We start from the raw sequence: 22,945 nt of genomic DNA, 5'->3' as shown, positions 1-22,945 counted from the left end.
ATATATATATATATATATATATATATATATATATATATATCTTAATTAAATAACAAGCTATGAGTAAAAGAAAAAGTACAAACCTGTAATTTAAAAATTGGGAAATACTAGCTTTTTTTGTACTATGTAAAAATATTTGCTTAGTTTATTTGATCATCCAATGTTTTATGTGAAAATGAACAATGATAGTACCTATGATGTAGATGTAAAATAGGATAAATCTATACAATACACAGACAATTTCATTTAATTTCCTGCTGAATACTAATAAAACAATGGTCTTAATTAATAGTAAAGACTGATTTAATAAAGAGTCATTTTAATGTAGTATGAGTTCACACAGGTTTGTTTTAATGAACCTGATAAGAAGGGAACAACTTAGGGAGAAAATATTGAGTTTATAACAACTGCAATGACTTGGTTTATAAAAAGAAATGTATAAAAAAGTTGTGTTTTTTTTACCTATTCGAATGATTGTATACAATTGTTTCAGAATAGCTTAAACTTTAACTTTTACAAATCATTCTTTAAAAATTATTGGAGAAAGCCAGTTTTGCATGATGTAGCGATGTAGTGTAAGTGACCTGTACTGCAGCAAGGATCCAAAGAAAAAATAGCATTTTTTGCAAGATAAATCATAGTTCAGATTAAGTAACTTTATTCATCATTAAACACAATCATTGTATATATAGTATATATATAAAAAAAACAAAATTACATACAAGGGATGAATAATGTTATTTTGAGACCCTAATATGTTGAATAATTTAAAAAGACCATTAAACAATTGTGGTAATGTTTGTCTTTGTATGTTTTTAAACTGTGACCAGATACATTATTAGAAAAAACACTTTTTCAAGGGTTTGTTTTTCTTATTTTTATATAACAGAGGCTATCATGGTTGCAAAGAAAATAAATCAATGTATGTCACCTACATTCTCCTTTATTCTTATTTTCTGTTCGATATATCAGTTTGTGACATTATTTATGGGGCATGCCAATATCGTTGACACCAGGTACAATCCACATTGCAGCCTCAGGATTGAGTTTGCTCCCATAAATAGGGAAAAAATGTCAGCAGGTGTGTGGGCTCAGGTAATGGTAACAATGTAATTTTCCTTTATAAATTAAAAAAATATATATGTTTAATTTTTGTTATAGTTTGTCAGGTAGTGTTATTGGGACATTGTAATGTTGCATCATGTCAAATAGCAGTTTATGCTGTTTTATAGATTATTGGTGTTGTAGGGGTTCTTATGATTCATTTTTCCTTTTTACGCCTACCTTTAATTGCATTTTTAGTTTGCAAAAGAATGTACCCTACATATTTTGTTAATATTTTAGCAACTGTTGTTGCCAATAATTTTCTTAGGTATTCCACTTGTTATTTGTTAAAAATGATTATTGAAATTATTTTATTGGTAATGTATTTGAAACATGAAAAAATACTATTTGATGTCATATTTGCAACAGTACTTTTGCCCATGTTAGTCAATGATGTCACTTTTTTTTATTAATATTACCCAATGCCTACATATATATTCTTAATATATTTTGGCATAATTTCTTCATTTGTGTTGCTTCACATACTCCTTAATGAGCAGCTATAGAGTGGATTCTTGCTATAGGTTATGCCATATTATACCATTTCATCCATTGTAGACATCAAAACATATGGTATTATAATCAAAGATGGGTTTGTTGCAATTTTCTACAATCTCTCTTTTTGGAGCTGAATTTTGAATTCAGAATATATATACACGTCTAATATTTTCCTGTCTTGTATTTTATTCAAAAAATCACATAACTTATCATTAATATGACAAGATTTTAAAGTAACATATTACCCGTTGCTATATCTTACCCAAAAATATATATTTTTTGTATTTTTTCAAAATACATTTTAACACTTTTGTAGTGTAAACACCAATTATCTTTTATTCTTCTCCTATTATTTGCCTTTTTGGTATTTATTCTTTATATTTTGTTACAAAATTGAAAGTATATACAAGCAAAAAGAATTCCATCTGTAAACATAACCTGCAGAAACATGAAGGAATTTACATAGTAATAGTTGTGAAAATATAAAACATGTATTGTTCTTTATGTAAGTAAAAAATATGATTTGGTTTTCAACAAAACATCCAAAACCAATATTAAACATTGTATCAGATATAAGCATTTACAAACATATTGCTTTAAGGTAATTCTCTCAAATTTTTTAGGATAGAAATATGAATAAGCTCTAAATAAAAGTTACAAAATAAACATGAAAAAAGCAAATCACAGCAGTTAAAAAAGATGTATCATGCAAATATTATTGTTGAAAAACTAGAAAAATAAAACACACTAGCAGCAAAAAAACAAAACAAAAAGCTATGTTTGTTTGTATATATATATTATATATATAACAACATTTCTCATTTATAGGTTAATAAATACATTTTAACCAACCAGATTTATAGTAATGTAATCTGAGAAATCACTTTATGTTGTTGCTGTACATAAATTAGTGTAAAATGTAGCAAAAAGAATATAATTTATGCATATAACAAACAATAAAATATTAAGAAAAACATATATTATTTTAAAAAAAATGTATACTGACCAATTTAAAATCAAAAATGTATTATTTTTTTTAAAAGATAACTGAAGAACATGAACATATTCCAAATCAGGATTCAAGCCTGGATAAAAATACATTTTAAACTTGAAAATATCTGTTCAACAAAAGGAAGCAAAAACATAAAAGTTTCCAGGAAAAATGTAAAAAAAATCATTTTAATTGTACAACAATAAAAGAAAAGTGTGTATGGTCAGCATAAAATTTGCAACATTTTTAAATCACAGATATCATTGAAGTGTTATAATGGAGACTAGTTCTAAATAGTTCTGTAGTTTAGTTCTAAATTCACATGATTACAATGCAATAAAACAAAAAATGTGATGCCTTTTATTCAGTTAGCAATGTAACAAACTGCATTCTGAAATTATGAGTAAGCATCTAGGAAGCAAAATAGAATTGGAGGTAGATGTATGTAGTAGTCCAGATTTTATAATACAATGATTATTAAAATCAATGGATTGTGTTATATATCCAGCACAATGTTATAGTCCCAGAACAATATGTTTCCTTTTCCTTTATTGGTTAATGGAAAGAACAACAATTTTATGTGTAGATTGTATTAACCAATTATCAGTTAAACCTTGTTTTCATAATACTGACTTCCAGAGTTGTAACTTCATTTTATTCATTTATATATATATATATATATATATTAGCTTTTATTCTGGTAATATATATATATATATATATATTTATTTAAGTATATATGTATATATTTATATATTAACCATAAAGCAGAAATATATAGCTGTATTGCAAGAACTACATATACTGTAAGTAATACAAACACATCACAAGCTTTCTATACAATATATGACAATGCATGCATACATCACAGATAAAACAGATGATATTGTCATTACTTTAGATGTTTAATGATATGTCAGGTGAAGTTGCCTGATAAAGTACACTAGACAATATTAGTAACCACAAATAACATTTGTTATCTGTATTTTATTCAGGACATATGCAAATGAAAAACACAGATATACCTTTTTAAGACGAGAACATGATTTACTATTAAGAATAGAACAGGACCAGTGTGTAAATCAAAAAACAGGACATTTACTACTAATTTTTATTATTTATATCAGGGATATGTATATAACATTCACTTAAAAAAAACTAGATGTCTCTGGTCTGTGATATAGAAATATATAGAAGTAAATTACTATGCATGTACATGTAATATACATTTTTTAATGCTGGTAATATATAAAGAATCATCTATCTATATCTACTACTATGTAAAAAAGGCATTTGTGCATTTCCATAACCAAAAGAAAGGTATATCATGCAAGTATAGATGTTTCTGTACAGTTGTACTCTAATACAATAGTATCTTCATTACTTATACAAAGTCCACTTGGACAATACAAAAAGAAAATAGTTAAATATTAAAATAACCAACAATTTGACATAAAAATATAGCTAGCATGTTGCGAATTGTAAAATTACAGAAAAAAAGGAATTTACTATAATAAAAAAAAAATGGCAACTGTTTACATTTGAGCCATACAAACAAATTGTAACATAAAAATAAATTTATTAAAAAATTAACTATAAAATAAAATATTTATAACTAGAGTTATTCTATATAGATGAGTGAACATGCAAAAGAACTGCTGTCCAATGTTAGTTGGTGCTGAAAGTTTTTTTGCAGCACTTTTGCCACTTGGACATGTTTTATAAATATGTATTACAGTTTTCATCATACAAAACACTTGCAAAATAGCTATAAATATATGGGATTAAAACATTTTATTCAAGGCATGACATTTAAAACAATTTAAGGTTATGTTATATAACGGACAATAGGACATATAGTTTATTGAGTAATAAATCATAGTCAATCAATAGGACATTAAAAAAACAAAACACATAATTTTTATATCTTGGTGGACATGGTTTTTCCAATTTGATATGTAAAACTATTTACACATATAATGGAAGAAACTTAAGCTTTGTGAATATCCAGACTTAAAAGCATTGTATGTTAAATATATAATATATATTATATATATATATATGAATGTTTCTCTCCTTTTACTGTGTATACCCAGTTTGTTTTGCATCTTTATTCACATAGCTGGTAGTCTAACTGTGACTAGTCATAAGCAATTGTTTGTATGAATTAAATGCATATATTATCCATTTATCTAGGAATATGTTTTGCATATCTTTAGGTGTAAGCTTACTTTAGAGTAACTGTGTAAACTTCTTGCATAGGAGCAATACAAAGTGCTACATAATCAATGTTTTTTTTAGCTTTGGTAATTAATTAGCTGAGTATGTTTATGTTTATACACTAAAAGAATAAAAAGAGCATTCCACAGCAACTAACCAGAACAGAATGGTATCTGTTTTACTTATCTTGTGAATTAAAGAAATAGACAAATATCTTGGATTGTAAGCTCTTCGGGGCAGGGTTCTCTCTTCCTCCTGTGTTACTGTCTGTATCTGTCTGTCATTTGCAACCCCTACTTAGTGTACAGCGCTGTGTAATATGTTGGCGCTATATAAATACTTGTTAATAATAATAATATCAATATAGTTACAGTTAGAAGTGACTTTGAGCAGATTTAAATGTAAAAACAAAGTAAAAGGACCAAGCTGAACATAAATCTCATATTTGTCGAGGATAGTCAGATGACATTTCTATCATGAACTGTTCACCTAAAACACACAATTATATTCAGACGGGTAAGATTATCATTCTTCAGAACATGAGGAATCATTTGAAGTAAATGCAGACTAGAGTAACAATTTGTACTTTTCCTACGCAGGTTACTACGTATTTATGTTTATGTACAGAGTAAGCTAATGATTAGCAGTGCAGTGTGTATTGTATACCTCAAAAGAAGCTAAAAATGGTGAAGATATACGCAATAAAACAGCCACAATCAAGTTCTGCTGATGCCAGTAACATAATAAATATTCTAATAGTCCATTTATAAAATCACAAGCCATGGTGTAGCATCACTCTGACATGATCTGGGATATTGTGCTTTAGGAAATCTTTGCTGGAAGTAAATCAGTGAATGTGATCACATAAGTTATTATAATTTATATATTTATAGTCTTACTATGTCTACTAAGTATGGTAATGCAGATTTATCTTTACTGTTTTAACATATAATCCCAATTTATATGGAGTTCTTATTTATAAAGTAGATCTCGGGAAGAATAAATCATGAAGTACAGTGGGAGATAAATGTAACGTGCAGTTTTTACATACGTGATATAATTCCCTGAAAATCTCACTATCAGCAATAGCATTTTTGTTAACTAGTCCAATTGCTTTGCACAGCTGAATTGGTCTAGTTGACCACATAGACTTGTATGGAGGTGACTAGTTGGGTGTAGGAGTTCGAACTGCAAAATGCACATTACACTTAACTTCCACAAAGCTTTAGATTTATGCTTTCTGGAATCCTACTTTAAATTTTAAAAGTGCCCAGTGATCAAATATTCATAAGAAACAAAAAATTCACTTAGAATGGGCCTTCAATAACCTCTGTAGCTGCAGGTATTGTGGAACAATGAATTCTCAATGTTGACAGTGGAAACATCATTCATGGTGCTCTGTTTTTACATGAGAGATTACAAAGCTAGAGGACTGCAATGACTGCTGGGAGGAGGGAGCAGGGGGGGCCGAGCTGGCTTAGTTTTGGTTAGGCTAGGGAAGGATTAGAATCCTGGCCATGTTTTATGCTATACTGGGTAGGCATATAGACATTTCCCCAGAAATGAATCAGATTTTAAAAGCAAACATATATTATATGAAGACTAACGTGGAGTAGTATACTTAATGAAACATATTCCACAGGGCACAACACATCCACCAGGGCACTTTGTATTAAATATCATATTCTAATTTATTCCTCTATCTTTGGTTGTTATCTTTGTTGCCTAAATGTATTGGGGCTGCTTTGCTAAAGCTAAGTTTACACTGGCGGTGAGGTTGCAGTGCACTTACTGCAGAGAACCACTCCCTCTTGGGAGACACTTACATAGTGGTACATCATGACGCCTCCCTGTGGCAGCTCCATAGGTAATGAATAGGGTGGGGGGTGGGGGGATGAGAGTAAGCAATACCGCTCATTACTGACAGCTGTCATATGCAGGTCTAAACCCGCTCCAAAGAAGTAGTGAATTTTGACTTAGCAATGTGAATAAAGTCAAGTTGTGCTCAATTTAGTCATTAAGGTAAATGCAAGGAAAATCCCCCTGAACATAATTGTAAATTCAAAGGCAAAAAAGCTTCACTTTACTAAGTGAAGATTCTCTGATACTATTATATGTCTCAGGTGTGTGATGTCTTATAAAGTAAGCATATATGTAGCACAACTGTACGTCAAGCTTTAGTAAATAGGTGGAAATAGTTCATTTGTTGCACAGAATCTTTCTACTTTGTTTACTTATCAATTAAAAGCTTATCTCCTTCTTTTTATACATCAAATAATCTTAATGTTGCACATATCCAGTGGGTCTGAGTCAAAGTACAAATGTAAGACTTTTTTCATTGGAAAAGATCTTTCACAATCCTTTCAACATCAAAAGACTGAAAGAACGAGCATGAACGAGTGCTGTACATACAGTGCTATTGTGTTTTATGGGGAGGGGAGTACGAGCGTGCACTCTCCCCTTTTCTTGCATTATGGTTGTTCCTTGTTCACCGCCAGGACAGATCCATGAACGAGATTGGTCGGCCGCTGACAGATTCTCATCCAATACTATCCCTGAGAATCATCTGATGTGTGTAGGTAGACTTAGTCTTCAAAGGAGAAATAAATTAAGTCAGTTTAACCATTTTAGAATTGTGTTTGCAAAATGATACAGTTCCTAGAAATAAAAAAAATGTGGCAAATTGACACAAACATTGACTTTAATTCCAATATAATAACTGACCACAAATTTGCTTTTATTAGATATTTATAGCAAAAATATTTCTGCAAAAATAAAAAATACTGGAATAATCTTTGCTGGCAGATAAAGTAAACCATTATAAAGGTTTTTAGGAAGAAAGCGGTATGTAATAAGTCGGCACAGATGGTTAATTCCGTTATACCAATAGACAAGCAGTCTGCAGTTAAAATGAGAAACTCTAACCAGCATTAAAATGATGCTTGATTTGATAATCAGTAATCCTGATAACAGCGGGAGACTACTATTCTGTTCAAATATTACTGCCACCAATGTAATTTATCTAAAATCAGAGTAAATCATGTATAGCTCAGTTTTGTGGGAGCAATGATATCTCAGTGATATGTCAGGAATGGTAGCAAGTCTTTTGTGAGAGGGGGATAATGGAATATGCCCATTTCACCTGTACTCCTCTTTATTTCCATCATTGACTTCACAGTTGTAATAACATACTTATATCATTATAAATAAATCATATCACATTGGGTAGCATGGTTGCTCAGTGCTTAGCACTCTTGCCATTTGCAGTGCTAGGTCCCAGGTTTGAATCTTAACCAGCACACTATCTGCATGGAGTTTGCAGGTTCTCCCTGTGTTTGTGTGGGTTTCTTCCCACATTCCAAAAACATGTAGTTAGGTTAATTTGCTTCCCCCCAAAATTGACCTTAGGCTGTATTAGACATATGACTATGGTAGGGACATTAGATTGTGAGCTCCTTTGAGGTACAGCTAGTGACATGACAATGGACTTTGTACAGCGCTGTGTAATATGTCAGCATTATATAAATACTGTGTAGTAATATAAACCTCCCGACCGTTAAGCCCGACCTTCGTACGGGCTAAAAAAAGTTGCTGTTTTGGTTAACCCCGAGATTTTCTGTAAATTAAAATCCCCACTTACCTGGTCCCACTGTGCTCATCCAGCGTCGTGTTCGTGTTCCAGCGTCGTCCTCCGTCGATCTCCCTCTCCAGCGTCGGGTGCCTTCTCCTATACCAGCGGGACCGGTAAGAAGCCGGCCGGCGGAGAAAAAAAAGCCGCTCGGCTTCTCCCTGCGTGCTCGATGACGTCAGCGCGTGTGCGGGAAATTCAAATTCAAACTCATTTATTCATTTTGTATTGGATTCAATACAAACTCCTGTATCCAATCCAATACAAAATAATTCAAATAAATACAAAGTGTACATGTAATTGGTAAATTCAAACTCTCATTTTGTATTGGATTGAATACAAACTCCTGTATCCAATTCAATACAAAATAATACAAAATAAATACAAAGTATATAACTGGTAAATTCAAATTCATATTTTGTATTGGATTGGATACAAACTCCTGTATCCAATTCAATACAAAATAATACAAAATAAATACAAAGTATATAACTGGTAAATTCAAATTCATATTTTGTATTGGATTGGATACAAACTCATGTATCCAATCCAATACAAAATAATATAAAATTAATACAAAGTACATAACTGGTAAATTCAAACGCTCATTTTGTATTGGATTGAATACAAACTCCCGTATCCAATCCAATACAAAAAAATAAAAAAAAAATAAAATAAAAGTAAATAACTTGGAAATTCAAATTCTTATTTTGTATTGGATTGGATACAAACTCCCGTATCCAATCAAATACAAAATAATTCAAAACAAACTCCAATAAATACACAATCAAAGTTTTAAAAATTGCCATACTAGGGAGGTGTTTTAGAATAATATAGTACTTTACAATATACAGAGTTATTGCTTTTTCAGTATTTTCAGTATTTTTGATTTGTTTATGTAGTCATGTTTAAGCTGATTTTTGTGTTTTTCCTTTAATTTTATTAAAAGTAATTTTTTTTTTTTACATGATTGTGTGTTTCAAACATTTTTTATGTTCATAATATCTACTAGACCCTTGTTCGGACATATTTCTGTAAGTTACAGGTCTACAATTTAAAAAAAAAAATTTCATGAAAAACAGTGGAACACTTTTGGTACAGAAATCTAGACCTCATAATGCTCAGGTGGTTAATATTATCCAAATAAAATTTATTACATCACCTTTGGTTTAGATCATCCGGGGTTCTTTCGGAGGTTGCTAGGGGTTTCTTGAGCAATGAACAATCGGTGGCTTCCAGGTCAGTTTAAGTGACACCAATGATCACTTTGTCTGTCTAAAAGGCTGACAAACTCCCCACTGGCCAATTATGCAAGGGCCATTATTCCCATTGACCACCACACTAATGTACTGTGAGTTGTGGATATAGTAACTATAGTAGGGGGTCCCTGAAAACCTGAAAGTTATTTCAAGGGTTTCCCCTATGTTAAAAAAGGTTGAGAAACACTAGATCAATTGGAGTCCATGACGTTTTAAGGGTCCTCAACTGTAGCCCATGTTGTCACCAAAAGGCTGCACATACTGTTCAGTATACATAAAGGTAAAAAAAAGACTGTCAGAGACAGACAACTTACTAAAAGAAAGGATCAGAAGTCTTGGACATGCCACAGGTATAGTTGGAGACTTTAGAAATGTTGAAGGACCCAGAGGACTAGGAACATTTTAAAAGACTGAGAGAGATCACTGGTATTACAGCCCATTGACCAACATCATAATTCTCACTGCAACTGCTGGGATCCACGAGCAAAGTGCTGTTGGTTGGACTGGTTGGGTTTAGGACTGGTGTAAGTTCTGATAGCTGGACTGATCTTTACCACTTTTGTACGAGCTATAGATATACAAGCTAGAGGAGCCTTTCTCAACCTTTTAACCCTGAGAAACTCTAGAAATAATTTCTAGGGAACCCATAATAAAACCATTTTTTGGGGGGCTGATTGGAAAAAAAAACTCTTAAATAGGTTGCTAGTAGAAAGAATCCCCTCTACAGTGGTGGTTGAAATAACACCATTATAAACACCTAAAAACATCATTAGAGTCATGCAGCTGGGTCTGCCAAGTGGTGTTTGTCTCAAAAAGTTGTAGGCATCATCAAATGGCAAGTCAATCAGCCAGAGTTCGAGGAATCCCTAGCAATCTCTGGAGGAAACCTAGAGTAAGCTAGAATAATAAAAGCTATCATGTTGATGAAAATAAGTGGACATGTACGACCACCACAAATAGTTGTGATTATCATTTTGTAAGATGCCTTAAGTGTGATGCCTGACAGATCTGCTCATAGCATTTGGTATATGACAAAAGACTGTTAGAGACTTTAGCCATTTTGGAGGAGACAATGGGCCTGATGGGGGAACTTGTGAGATCCAGCAAACCTGGAATGGATTTCTTAAAAATCATTTGCTCTTAGTTGGCAACTGCTTTAAATCCTGGAATAAATCCTTTCCAGGTTTGCTAGATCAGCCAGGTTCTCCCATGAAAAGCGTTCTTCTCCAGTCTTGGAGAGCTTTAATATCCAATCCAATGGGAGATTGTAAACCTTTATCGGGGGTGGTGGGAAGACTCACTACAGGAAATATTGAGAAACTTGGGACACTCTACATGAGACTTCTAGTCTTTACAGTCATTACAGCCTCTTTACAAATAAATGCTTCCACTATTGACTTTTGAGGTCTGCAAAGGGCCACACAGCAACCAAAGGGCTGCATATGGCTCCTGGGCTGTATTTCATGAAATAAAGTATCTGGACCTTAAAGTCAGCTTCATTTTTGTTGCATTTCTGCATCTTCAAGTGCAAAATCCTATCAATGTGTGTTCCAGAATAATGTTTTTGCTCTGTAGATACTGAGTTAGGCAACCCCGATCCACTTTATGGGAGTATTTGCTAAGTGGGAGGATTTCCTGACTGTATCCATAAGACCAATACCGATGTTATATAATAGGAAACACGATTTCCATATATGATCCATGCATCCCTTTAATCATGCAGAATCCTTGGTCAATATAATATAAAGATAAAAGACTACAGTAAACCTAAGGATGTGGCAGGAGATATCAGAATTTCAGCTCTGTGCAGGCTTCTTGGAAAATAAATTGAATTATGCGGTTATTCTGGGATATATCAGTGGTAAATAAAGACAGATAAAAGGAGAAAAATGTAATAATATGCAAGATATGTAAGAGCTGTTAGTAACCTTAAATATGACCTACAGGCAGATATAAAACATCAATTAACGCATAACTTTATATAAAAAATGTTTATTTAAACGCAGCTAGTAATGTAGATGGATGACCTTATCAGAGTGCCGCTGCCCCTTCTTTTTTAATCAGCAGGTAGGAATGCTTTGTTAAACAAGCTGAGCTATAGTGGAGGTTGGAGACTTGTTTCTGCATCCCAAACTTGAACCTTATCACACATATAAGTAAGAATAAATACATTAAAAACAGCTCCTGTATTCTAACTTCAATCTTGTATTGTTCTACTTGCCTGGTGTTCAGATTTAAGGAACTTTTCACACTTATAAGCATCCATTAATGTAGGCTTATAACATGAATTAATGCATAAGCTTTTCAAGTTCAAATGCTTGTTAATGCTTCCAATTAAATTGTGTTTATGAGCATTCATGTGTTTTTTATATCTATAAACTTGTGGAACATTACAGATTAGAAAGTTTCTTGATTCTTGTTTCTTTACAATTCTTTTCTTGATGATCAAGCTGATGGCATATTCATGGTTTTAGTCTACTGAGATTTCCGATGTACTTATTTATCATTGTATATTTTTACATATTACCTATTGCTTTATTTAAATAAAAACTTGTTTTGTTGGTAACATTGTCCAAATGTCTAAGCTGTGCAGCTGTAACCACCAATCAGACCGTAACATTTAGCATTGTAATTTAGTCTATTTAAAGAAAAGCTCCAAGTAGATAAAGAAAAAAGCACATATTCATGTAGGTATATGTTATTATTATTATTATTATTTATTTTATTAATCAACAGGTTCTATATAGCGCCAACATATTACGCAATGTTGTACATTAAATAGGGGTTTCAAATTAGAGACAGATACAGAAAGTGACACAGGAGGAGGAGAGGATCAATAAAAATGATCAAGGAGCTTAAAATTCAAAAAGAAAAAAGAATGTCCACCCATTTTTTCTGTGATGTGGTCATGACATGCAATCATGGATAGTTGGATTCTTATCACCAATCATGCAAAAACCGAATGTAACATATGACACTAAACTTTTCTTTTCCTCATCCTACTGGGCATCATATTGCCAAGAAGTAAAGAGTAAACCACTAGAAAAAAAAATAAATGTGGCATATGTACTCCAGGCATATGTACCCATCCAGTAGAATGTTCTCCATATGGTACAATGCTATTTCATGAGGCCAGATTGTTTTAATACATTCTTTTTATTTTTTCTGTGACTGTGTGCACCTAGGTTTGTTTATATGACACCCTGGGCCTGATTTATTAAAGCTCTCCAAGACTGGGGAGGATATACTTTCAACAGTGAAGCTGGGTGATCCAGCAAACCTGAAATAGATCTGGTCCAGGATTTACAACATTTGCTAGCAAATAGCAAATGCCTTTGAAGAAATCCTTCCAGCTTTGCTGGATCACCCAGCTTCACTGATAAAAGTGTACCCTCTCCAGCTTTGGACAGCTTTAACCTCCCTAGCGGTTCATTTCTTTCCAGTTTTATATGTCTATAGGCGGTACATTGTTTTTCATGAAAATTTATTTTACAGTATAATAGTATAAGTATAATAAAGTTTAAAACTCAAAATCATGTAAAAATAGTAAATTGAATACATTAAAAAATCTATATATTTAAAAAACATTTTTTAAAAACTCATACTAATATATATCCTGTAAAAAAAATGTTCTTGAAAACAATGTACTGCTTTTACACATATAAATCCAATGTATTGCCTTCAATACAGTTATTTTGTATTGAATGAAATACAAATGGATTTTGAATTTCCCGCCCGGCCGGCAATGTACACACGCACCGACGTCACCGACGCCACCTGGAACTCCCCCGGTGACTCATCGTGTGCAGAAGCCAGACGGAGGAAGAGAGAAGAAGACAGAGATTGCGGCGATGGACGGTGCGGGACGCCGGTGGATCAGGTAGGGCTGTATTTACTATTACCTCCCATAGGATTACCTACCCCGAGTGTGACTCGGGGTTACCGCTTTTAGCAACTTTTTTCTACCCCGAGTCACACTCGGGGTTACCGCTAGGGAGGTTAATAAACAAGGCCCATTATGTAGGATATCAGACAACCCTACTGTTTAAAATGATCCATTGGTGTTTTTGATACCCTGGTTGATGAGAGATGTGAAATAATAACCACGTACTAAAAGCTGGGTGTTATGTATTACAGAGAAAGAAGAAGAGCAGAATTATGTGACCTTAAGAAGCAAAAAGTCAGATGAAAAAAATGTTGACACTAGAATGTAGCTACCACTAAGTGTATACAGTAAGTATCTCTTTTCTAACATTTACTGTTGCCTATTTCACCTTCATTCCAACCCCACAGACTTCCTAGGTGACCATTGGGTGCATTTATTTTTTGATATGCACTGCATAGATTGGACTGATTGGACCGACTTGCCGTAATAATCTTTTTTTTTCTGTGGATACACTAGTGAAATGGCCAGTCCCATTTAAAAGATATCCTTGTGACATAGATGTTTCTTTTTTATAATTTGCACAGTATTACTTTTTTTTCTACTGAATAAACATAAAGGTGAGCTGGCTGCATGCACTCATAGTAGCAGCTGTCAAAAAGATTTCACCTAATACATGTAACTGTGAACCTGTGGTCAGGTTATGAACTAAGAATTTTCATACTGTTAAATAGGGTTTAACACAAGTCTACTCCGACCTCTGTACTTAGGAACAGCAGAGTTAAATGGTTTCTGGAAAATGTACAGAACCTGCAGGCTGCAAAGTCCCTGGTATAAAATTTCTAATCTGAGGTTAGTCAAGTCTCTGTATTTACCTTTATTCATCTACCAAGGACAATTTTGACACATTGGCCCTGATTAATTACAGCTCTCCAAGGCTAAAGAGGAATAATTTTCAGCATTGAAGCTGGGTGATCCAGAAAACCTGAAATGGCTTTCCTAAGAGTCATTAGCTATTTGTTAGCAAATGTTTTCATTTCTGGACCAGATCAATTCCAGGTTTGCTGGATCACTCAGGTTCACTGATGAAAGTGTATCCTCTCCACCCTTGGAGAGCTTTAAGAAATCAGACCTATTGGTACCAAATCAAATTTCTTACTATAATATTTACATTTACCTTTAAAGGCATCTTTTCATCAAATCACATCCTTCAAAGTTGAATTAAATGAATTTATTAAAACATTATAAAGACATATCTATTATCTTTTGCAAATGTACAACCAGTATATTTGGTCTCAATGTTGACGCGTTTCGCAGAATCTGCTTCCTCAGAAGTTTTGAAACTGCCAGTGGAGTACCATTGGTACATTTCATCTATTAAAAACGTCAACTGTCTTAAATTCTGCTACTGTATTCCCAAAATAATATCATTTTGAGCTCCAGGCATCTGCATAGCCTTTTTCCAGAAATACCTGACAAGTTTAAGTCTTGGATATAACCAAATTCTCCCAGTTTTAAATTCTACAGGAAACAGCAGGAAACTCCACTGATCATCTATAAGATGATTCCTCTTATGTGTCACTGTCCCTGACATAGCACCAGCTGATTGCAGGAGTAACATTTTGGTAGTATATTTTTGATCAGATGACCATGAAACAGCTAAACCAGAAAAGAATGTATTATTTGTATAATTGAAGTTTCCATAATTTGCCAAATATCAGGACCTTTTGAATTTTCTTGCTGTGCCTCTTGTTCATTTTGATTTTGAGTACACAATGTACCAATATCAGACATGTTTTTCATGTCTTGTGTGTTTCCAGAAATATACTGATAAACTTGTTACATTTGATAATCCCTCCAGTGATTGCTCTATGCTTCAGGCTAAGAGGCCCTAGAGAAAAAGTATGGATGTAAATGAGTCTATTCGTGCCGCATAATTGTACACTTGTCTTGATGACTTTGGAATCTATTGAAAGATTATACCTGCAGGGGAAAAAACATGCAAAGGTTTGCATGTTCTAAATATTGCCTGTGGTTTGAAAACAAGAATTTCCTAAAGCAACACAAATATGCCAAAGAAGCATTCTTGAACTCTCATATTCTAGGACATCAAGGATTCCCTTGCATCACTTTTTGACTTCTGGAAAGACTATTGACACCATTGTTCTATGGAACAGTTAAACCATATGAAAACTTTGAGAATGTATCAAAAGTATGTAATTAGGGAAGCATGGAGTCTGCCATTGGCTACCACTACTTGTTGCCAAGCTTTGATACAGAATAGGGATGAGCGAGCGAATTTTGATCTTGCAGCGAATCAGGCCACTTGCGTGCCTCCATTTAGCTGTGACTGCCGGTTCCCACGGTCACTGGGCTGTACTTATGAATGATAAGTACAGCCCGGTGACCTTGGGAATTGAACTCGGATGGGAATTGAACTTGGATGAACTCTCAATGGAGAAATTCCATTGAGAGTTCGTCTGGAGTTCGCCTGCAGTCACAGCTGATTGGAGGCACCTGTGTGCCATCAATTAGCTGTGACCACATGTTTCCATGTCCCCGGGCTGTACTTATCAAATATAAGTACAGCCCAGGGTGCGTGGGAACCTGCACTTCAATGGAATTCGCAGTTCTCAGAAATTTTGCGGACCCATCTGAAGTTTGTGGAAATTTTTGGGAGAATGTCAGAGGCATTCTTGCTCATCCCTAAGATAGACCCTAGGTATTATTACTTGGAGTTACCAACCCATAACAAATATACAGATAATGACTTCTAATGTTTTTCTTAATTTTCATTTTTTGTCGTGACCGTGGCCAACATTTAAAGCACAGGTTTAAAAAAAAAGCTTGGCAACTTTCATTTTCAATATGTGCAGAGCAGTACAGCCATTGGTAACTCAATGTATTGGTATATACAGTAACACCGACATATAGGGTGTATATACTGTATCTCATCCAGCAGATGTAACACAGCACAGTGATGGGGGGTCTTCTAAACTTAGTAAAATTAACATCTATATATGATGTATATATCTTTATATCTATCATAACGTTTTAGGTCTCCTTTAAAATTAGTCCATAACCATCTGGCAATTAGCTCCGACATTATTACAGGTAGTCCCCGAGTTAAGGACATCCGACATACGGACAACTCCTGGATACAAACTGGGCTTCCCTGCTTGCTCATGTGCAGGATGGAGGCTTGATGGGGGAAAGGATGATTTGCATAATTTGCTGAGGAAATCTTTAGCTGAGTTTGTGGATGATTTTAAGGGCTGAGCTGATCTATAGCATCTTGTAACTCTTAAATGACCAAGACAAATTGTACAGTTGTTTCTTTTTGTATATCAAAGCACAGCTTGCTCGAGAAGTTAATGAATGTCTAGGCTCCATAAAGATTTTTTTTTGCTTTGTTTGTGATTAGCTTACAGTGAGAATTTTATACAGTAACTGACACTATTCTGTCTAATAATACGTTGAGACAAACATCTGTCCTATATACATTAATTAAAATAATGTACCTGTTCCAAATTACATACAAATTCAACTTAGTAACAAACCCACAGTCCCTATCTCGTAACCCGGGGAATACCTGTATACAGAAAAAACGGGCAACAAAATATATTCAAGCATTAAATACAAACTAACTCTAAAAAAAAAAGACATTAGAAGACAAATAAAGTAGATCAGAATTAGCAACACTTTTCCCTTACTGTTTTCATATAACAAACATGGACAAATAATACTCATAGTAGAGTTTCCTGGGGTATTGTAAGACCCTGGTTTTGCTGAGAAAGCCTGGTATTTATTATTTGAACCTGCTATGATAGACAAGGTGGATCGGTGGGGAAAAAAATATTCTAAATACCCTTGAGCTATCTAAAAATAGAATTAAATAGAAATAAAATTTCTCCCCAGCAAGAATGTTGGGACCCACTTTGATAATGATACTCATGCCAACAATGGTAAGTGTACTATTTCCAATCCATGCTTACACTTCAATAAGGAGATCTGGATTAGTTAGGTAGCCTAATGCCCCAACCCCCCCCCCCCAAAATCCAAATGCTGTGACTTCTTACTGCCCACCAGCTACACATTCTGACATCCTTATAATTGTGGACTGGAGGCCTTTCTTATTGCACATGTTCATAGTATAATCATAGTATAATGTATCCTCAAAACAAAATGGGGAAAATATTATATGTTACTAATTGTGATTTTAACTAGGGTTCACACTTTACAGAGGTGCTTTGACAAGACAATGATGCAAATTTGCAAATACATGCCACAAAAACCTATGTTTTATACCAAAAATGAAGAAACAATTTAAAGCAGCAGTCGTCAACTGGAGTTAGGAGAAGGAGAAGGACCCCGCTGAGGGAGTGCACTGGCCAAAGCCGCGGACCATGTCCGCTGTACGGATTGCAGGCTCAGTAAAATGGACGGGTTATGTCTCTGCAGTAGTCTGAGCCTGCAGTGGGAGAGTGGGCGGGTTTTGGCCTTATGACATCACTCTGGGGGAAGTTTCCTCCCCTTTGAGTGACACCCGACATGCGCGGTCTGGAGCGGGTAAATTTAGTGGTCCATGGGTCTGAAAAGGTTGACGACCACTGGTTTAAAGCATATATAAACCTTAACAATTAGTTGTAGTCCCTTTAGGTCTGATAAATACACCATTGAAATAATCATTGTTTGCTGCCTTAAATGTCCCTATAGAACTTTTTTTTTGGTACCAGTTATGAATACTTCAGGATGTGTTAGCATTGATATAAAAGGGATTGATAGCCCTTCTATTCACTTCCCATTGAAATATTGTAATATTGCTTACAAATGCAAAAATTACCTATTGGTCCTGCCAGCAGATACCATCCTGTGCTCTCTGGCCTATATAGCATTGTTCTTTGGTTACATTTATTTAGTATTCTGTGTAAATGGTACAACACCTCCCTTGTACAATATGGAGAAGACAGGGAGGTGTTTAGGTCCAAAGCAGGATAACAGTCTTGGATGACAATGCTGCTCCTCCATAGGTACATTATGGTGAATGGACCTTGTTACCCTAGATCAGGAAACATGTTACTAGCAGGATCACAAGGGGAAAAATAAAACTTATTGCAACACATTAAAAGACATTTTCGTGTTGGTTCAGATCCATTTTTTTTTATTTATTACCTGGGCAGTATGCTGGGGTATTTTGTACTGTTTTATGTGGTATTTGGGCGCGTAAGGAGTCATCTGGTATTACTATAATACAAGAATTTCCTTCCTATTTGCCTTCTAATAAGGTACGTAAAAAAATAAAAATGTGCTAAACAGCAACTCATTGGTTTCAGATCTTTGCAATAATATCAGGTGCATTAAAACAAAATAATACCAGCAGGCATATTGTGTAGAATGTATCCACAAAGGTATTGACTGCAGCCCTCAGCCATTTTATTGGATCATTGGGGTGATATCATAAGGGATTTTTCTTGTCAGTCCAACTAGAATAACCCTTTACCGTATCATTTGCACCGTATCCTACTAATACATGATATGTTATAATTAGGCCAGAAAGAAAGGAACAATGCTGGGTTCTTGACCAAGGTCAGTAAAGGACATCATCACTTTGAACACAAACACGGTGAGATGAAAGTCTACATTGCAGCAGAGGACACCCATACATCACACAGAAAGCCAGAGGCAAATGTCCCAGGAATCTTATGCAGATTTCCTCATTGTTACAGGTTGGGAATGGATTGCAATTACTATGGGAATATGTATGATACTTTCCTTGTATAATCAGATGGATTGAAGACCCAGATTGAGTTTGCATGCTTGCAAGTGCTATGAAGGTTGTAATATATTTCAATCAAGAGACATTAAGGTTACATTCATTTAATTATATTTGTTCATGTGCAGGTCTGATGCCATTGCAAGCTCGGCTGGTAACAGCTATGGCGGAGGATGCAACATGCATGGATGAATGTTACAACTGCACGGCAGCACGTCCAACAATGAAGAAATGCAATATGAACTACCACATTTACCATTTAACGGGGAACTCATATATAGTAATGAAAGACAAAGGAGGATGTGCTACAACAAAATCGTGACTGATAGGTTGGCTTAACAATTTCTCCTTTCTGAGGGGTATTTCAGGCGCCGAAGTCAATTAAATACCGCTGGCTTGTTGGGGTCATTGCCTTGACAACAATTAAGGATGAATAAGAATGGGAAATCCACCGGATAGACTATCTTATCAGGATAAAATGAAGCTGAATATTATGAAGATGAAAAATAAATAAAGCTACAAAGAAAACCTGTGTTACTGTTTATTCAGTATAATTATATTTTAACTATTTATTTTCTTAAAGTCAAAGTAAAGCAAAATTGGTCCAGTTAAAAAAAAATAAGATAAAGGGAAGGGGAACAAAAATTATGCCACTGTTAGAAGTTAATTTATAAGTAGTGAATCTGACATTCTATCAGAGAATATTTGGTGAATGTCAGATTTTTTGCTTTATAAATAGAGCCCCTAGAAGCCGATGTGATTTTTTATATTTGCATATCAATGGCTGTATTGGATATTTCAAAGAACAATGCAATATAAATTGTACCAGAGAAAGTATTTTTTTCCAGTGTTGGAAGCAGTAAGGGAGGTTTGTTTTTGCTTCTTCTGGAAACTAAAAAACACCTTTAATTTGGCGTACCACAGTACCAAGCGTATTATGTGCACACCACGGCAGCACTTATCAAAGCACCTTATGTGCCTTAATGTATTGGGGGATTATTATTTTCTGAATAGCACCCTGACAAAGTAAGGCAATGCAAGGGATGGTAATGCACTACCACGGGTTGTTGTGTAATGCAGCAGAAAAAATGCTCCACATCCAAAATGTCCATTTTTTGTCATTTTATGTGTATTTTTAGCCCATTCAAAGTGACGCGTTTAGGTGTGACATGATATGCTGTGACACCACGCGTTTAGGTGTGACATGATATGCTTTAATGCCAAGAACAGAAGGGACATACAGTTTAGTGCAGTTGTATGGAAAGATTCTGTGTTGTACAATGCCCTTAGCCCTAAAAAATAACGCATAGGTACATTATACACCTACAGTATATTACAGGGCATTTTGCACCTTATTTTACTGCACCCGCGTATATCATATTCGGTGTAACAAGCTTTTTAATACCTTACCTAATATCATCTACTAAGCATATTCCTGAGCTGTAGTTTCAGATCTCACTAGCACTGTCTCTGTCTTCCTAAGCAGCAGTAAAGCATGAAAAAAATGTTTTGCCATTAACCCCAGCGGATTTTATTAGCTCAAAACATACAACTCAGCCCCAGTAACACATCAAGTACAATTAATAATTTGTCACACTGGATTATGTGCTGTACTGGAGATAAAGAGACTGTAACTTACAGTAGAATGAAGTGACTTCCAAATCCTAATTATTATTATTAATAAACAGTATTTATATAGAGCCAACATATTATGCACTAAATATTAAAGAGTGATTTTAAAGTGGACTTTTCAGTAACAATTATATATACTATACATAATATATAATAATAATAATAATAAATATATATATAATAATAATATAAATATATATATATTTATATATAGTGGTACCTTGGTATAAATCCTGCTTGGTATAAATCCAAGGATCTAGAACAGATTAAGGACTTCTACCAAGGTAGCACTGTATATATTTATATATATATATATATATATATATATATATATATATATATAAATATATATATATATATATATATATATATATAGTTGTGTTCAAAGTATTAGCAGTCTGACTTCACTAACCTGTTTTTGGTAGAATCTATATTTCTACATGGCAAATAAGTTACTCGTAGGTGTAGTAGAGTATTAGAAAACCAACAGACCCAACAGGGTATGCATGACATTTAAGTTGCTGATTCTGAGAATACACTTTTATCAGTGAACCTGGATGATCCAAAAAACCTGTAATGGATCTGTTCCAGTATTCATAACATTTGCTAACAAAAAGGCAATTGACTTTACCAAATCCATTTCAGGTTTTCAGGATTACCCAGCTTCACTGATGAAATCAGGCTCACAGTGCACAAAAAGCTAGGCTGCTCAGCTTAAATGAACTCATATGATTTAAAATGGCAACAAAAACCTGAAAGACGTAGAAGAAAATGGAAAACTTTTATTGTAATGGATAGAAGAATAGCCAAAATGGCAAAGACTCGCCAATGATCAGCTCTAGAAAGATCAAAGAAGGTCTAAAGTTACTTGTGAGTATTGTTAGAAGATGCCTATGTGAGGCCAAGCTATAGGCAAGAATTGTTGTAAAAATGTAAATTTTTATTGAAAAATAAATAGTACATAACAAAAAACAAAAAAGACTAAAAGGAAGGGGAGAAAAATTAAATAATACATGAAAAATATATAAAAGAAAATCCCCCCCCCCCAAAGTTCTGGTTCAAAAATCAGTAAGATATACAATCTGTCAATATTCTGTATACAAGAGTCTTCACATATATCTATAACATAGCAGTGATTGTTTATCTAGATACAGTATTCTTTAGCAAATCAACATCAACCCCCCTAGCGGTAATCCCGAGTGTGACTCGGGGTGGCGTTTACTTGCAAAAAGCGCTAATCCTGAGTCACACTCGGGGTTGCCAAAAACATAAAGAAACCCACTTACCTTGATTCTTTTGGCATCCACCAGTGTCCTGCTCGTCCCTGCAGGTCCTCGGCACATGTCCTCTTCCTCTGATCTTCAGCTGGCAACTGCAGAGACGTTCTCCGAGGTTTAACGTTGACGTTGGTGCATGTGTCGGTGCGGGCGGGAGGCGCAGCAGGAAATTCAAATAATTTTGTATTGGATTCAATACAAAATAACTGTATTGAATCCAATTCAAAGAATACTTTATATAATATATATATCTATATAGATATATAATAATATAATTATAATATATATATATTATATATGCTACTGTACAGATATTTTACAGGTTTTAGTATTTTTATGCACCCTTGTTTTCACAGATTTTTTTTATATAAAGTTTATTTTTACATTTATTAAATTTTTTAAATATTGGACATGTTTCGGTGGGTTATGCCTAAAAATTATAGGCCTACAATGTAAAATACATTTCCATGCTAAAAAATGTAACACTTTGGCATGAAAATACAGACAGAATTGGAACTCTAGGGGGGTTAAAGCAACATTTTATGGTGACAAGACCATAAGTTTCCCATGTAAATAACATTTTATATCTTTTTAATCCCTAGTATACAAAACCCAGACATAAAATCAATTGTATAATGCTTCAACTGCATTGAGAATTTCAGGAGGAAGGAAATAAAACA

At 34.0% G+C, this 22,945-nt stretch overlaps 1 long non-coding RNA gene across 3 annotated transcripts in view; it reads left to right on the top strand.

The window, feature by feature from the left end:
• The window catches only part of LOC140322209 (uncharacterized), a 70,702-nt gene extending 50,837 nt beyond the window's left edge, over positions 1 to 19,865 (top strand). Inside the window, exons 3-4 of one of the 3 annotated variants that reach the window (XR_011919171.1) lie at positions 13,838 to 13,933; positions 19,485 to 19,865. This is a non-coding gene — a long non-coding RNA (uncharacterized lncRNA). The remainder of the gene's footprint in view (positions 1 to 13,837; positions 13,934 to 19,484) is intronic. The other 2 variants (XR_011919173.1, XR_011919172.1) reach the window with 2 other exon arrangements.
• The last annotated feature ends 3,080 nt before the right edge of the window (positions 19,866 to 22,945 follow it).

The sequence above is a fragment of the Pyxicephalus adspersus genome, chromosome 2 (genome assembly GCF_032062135.1).
Source record: "Pyxicephalus adspersus chromosome 2, UCB_Pads_2.0, whole genome shotgun sequence".
Lineage (NCBI taxonomy): Eukaryota > Metazoa > Chordata > Amphibia > Anura > Pyxicephalidae > Pyxicephalus > Pyxicephalus adspersus.
This window is presented reverse-complemented; position numbering and strand designations above follow the sequence as displayed.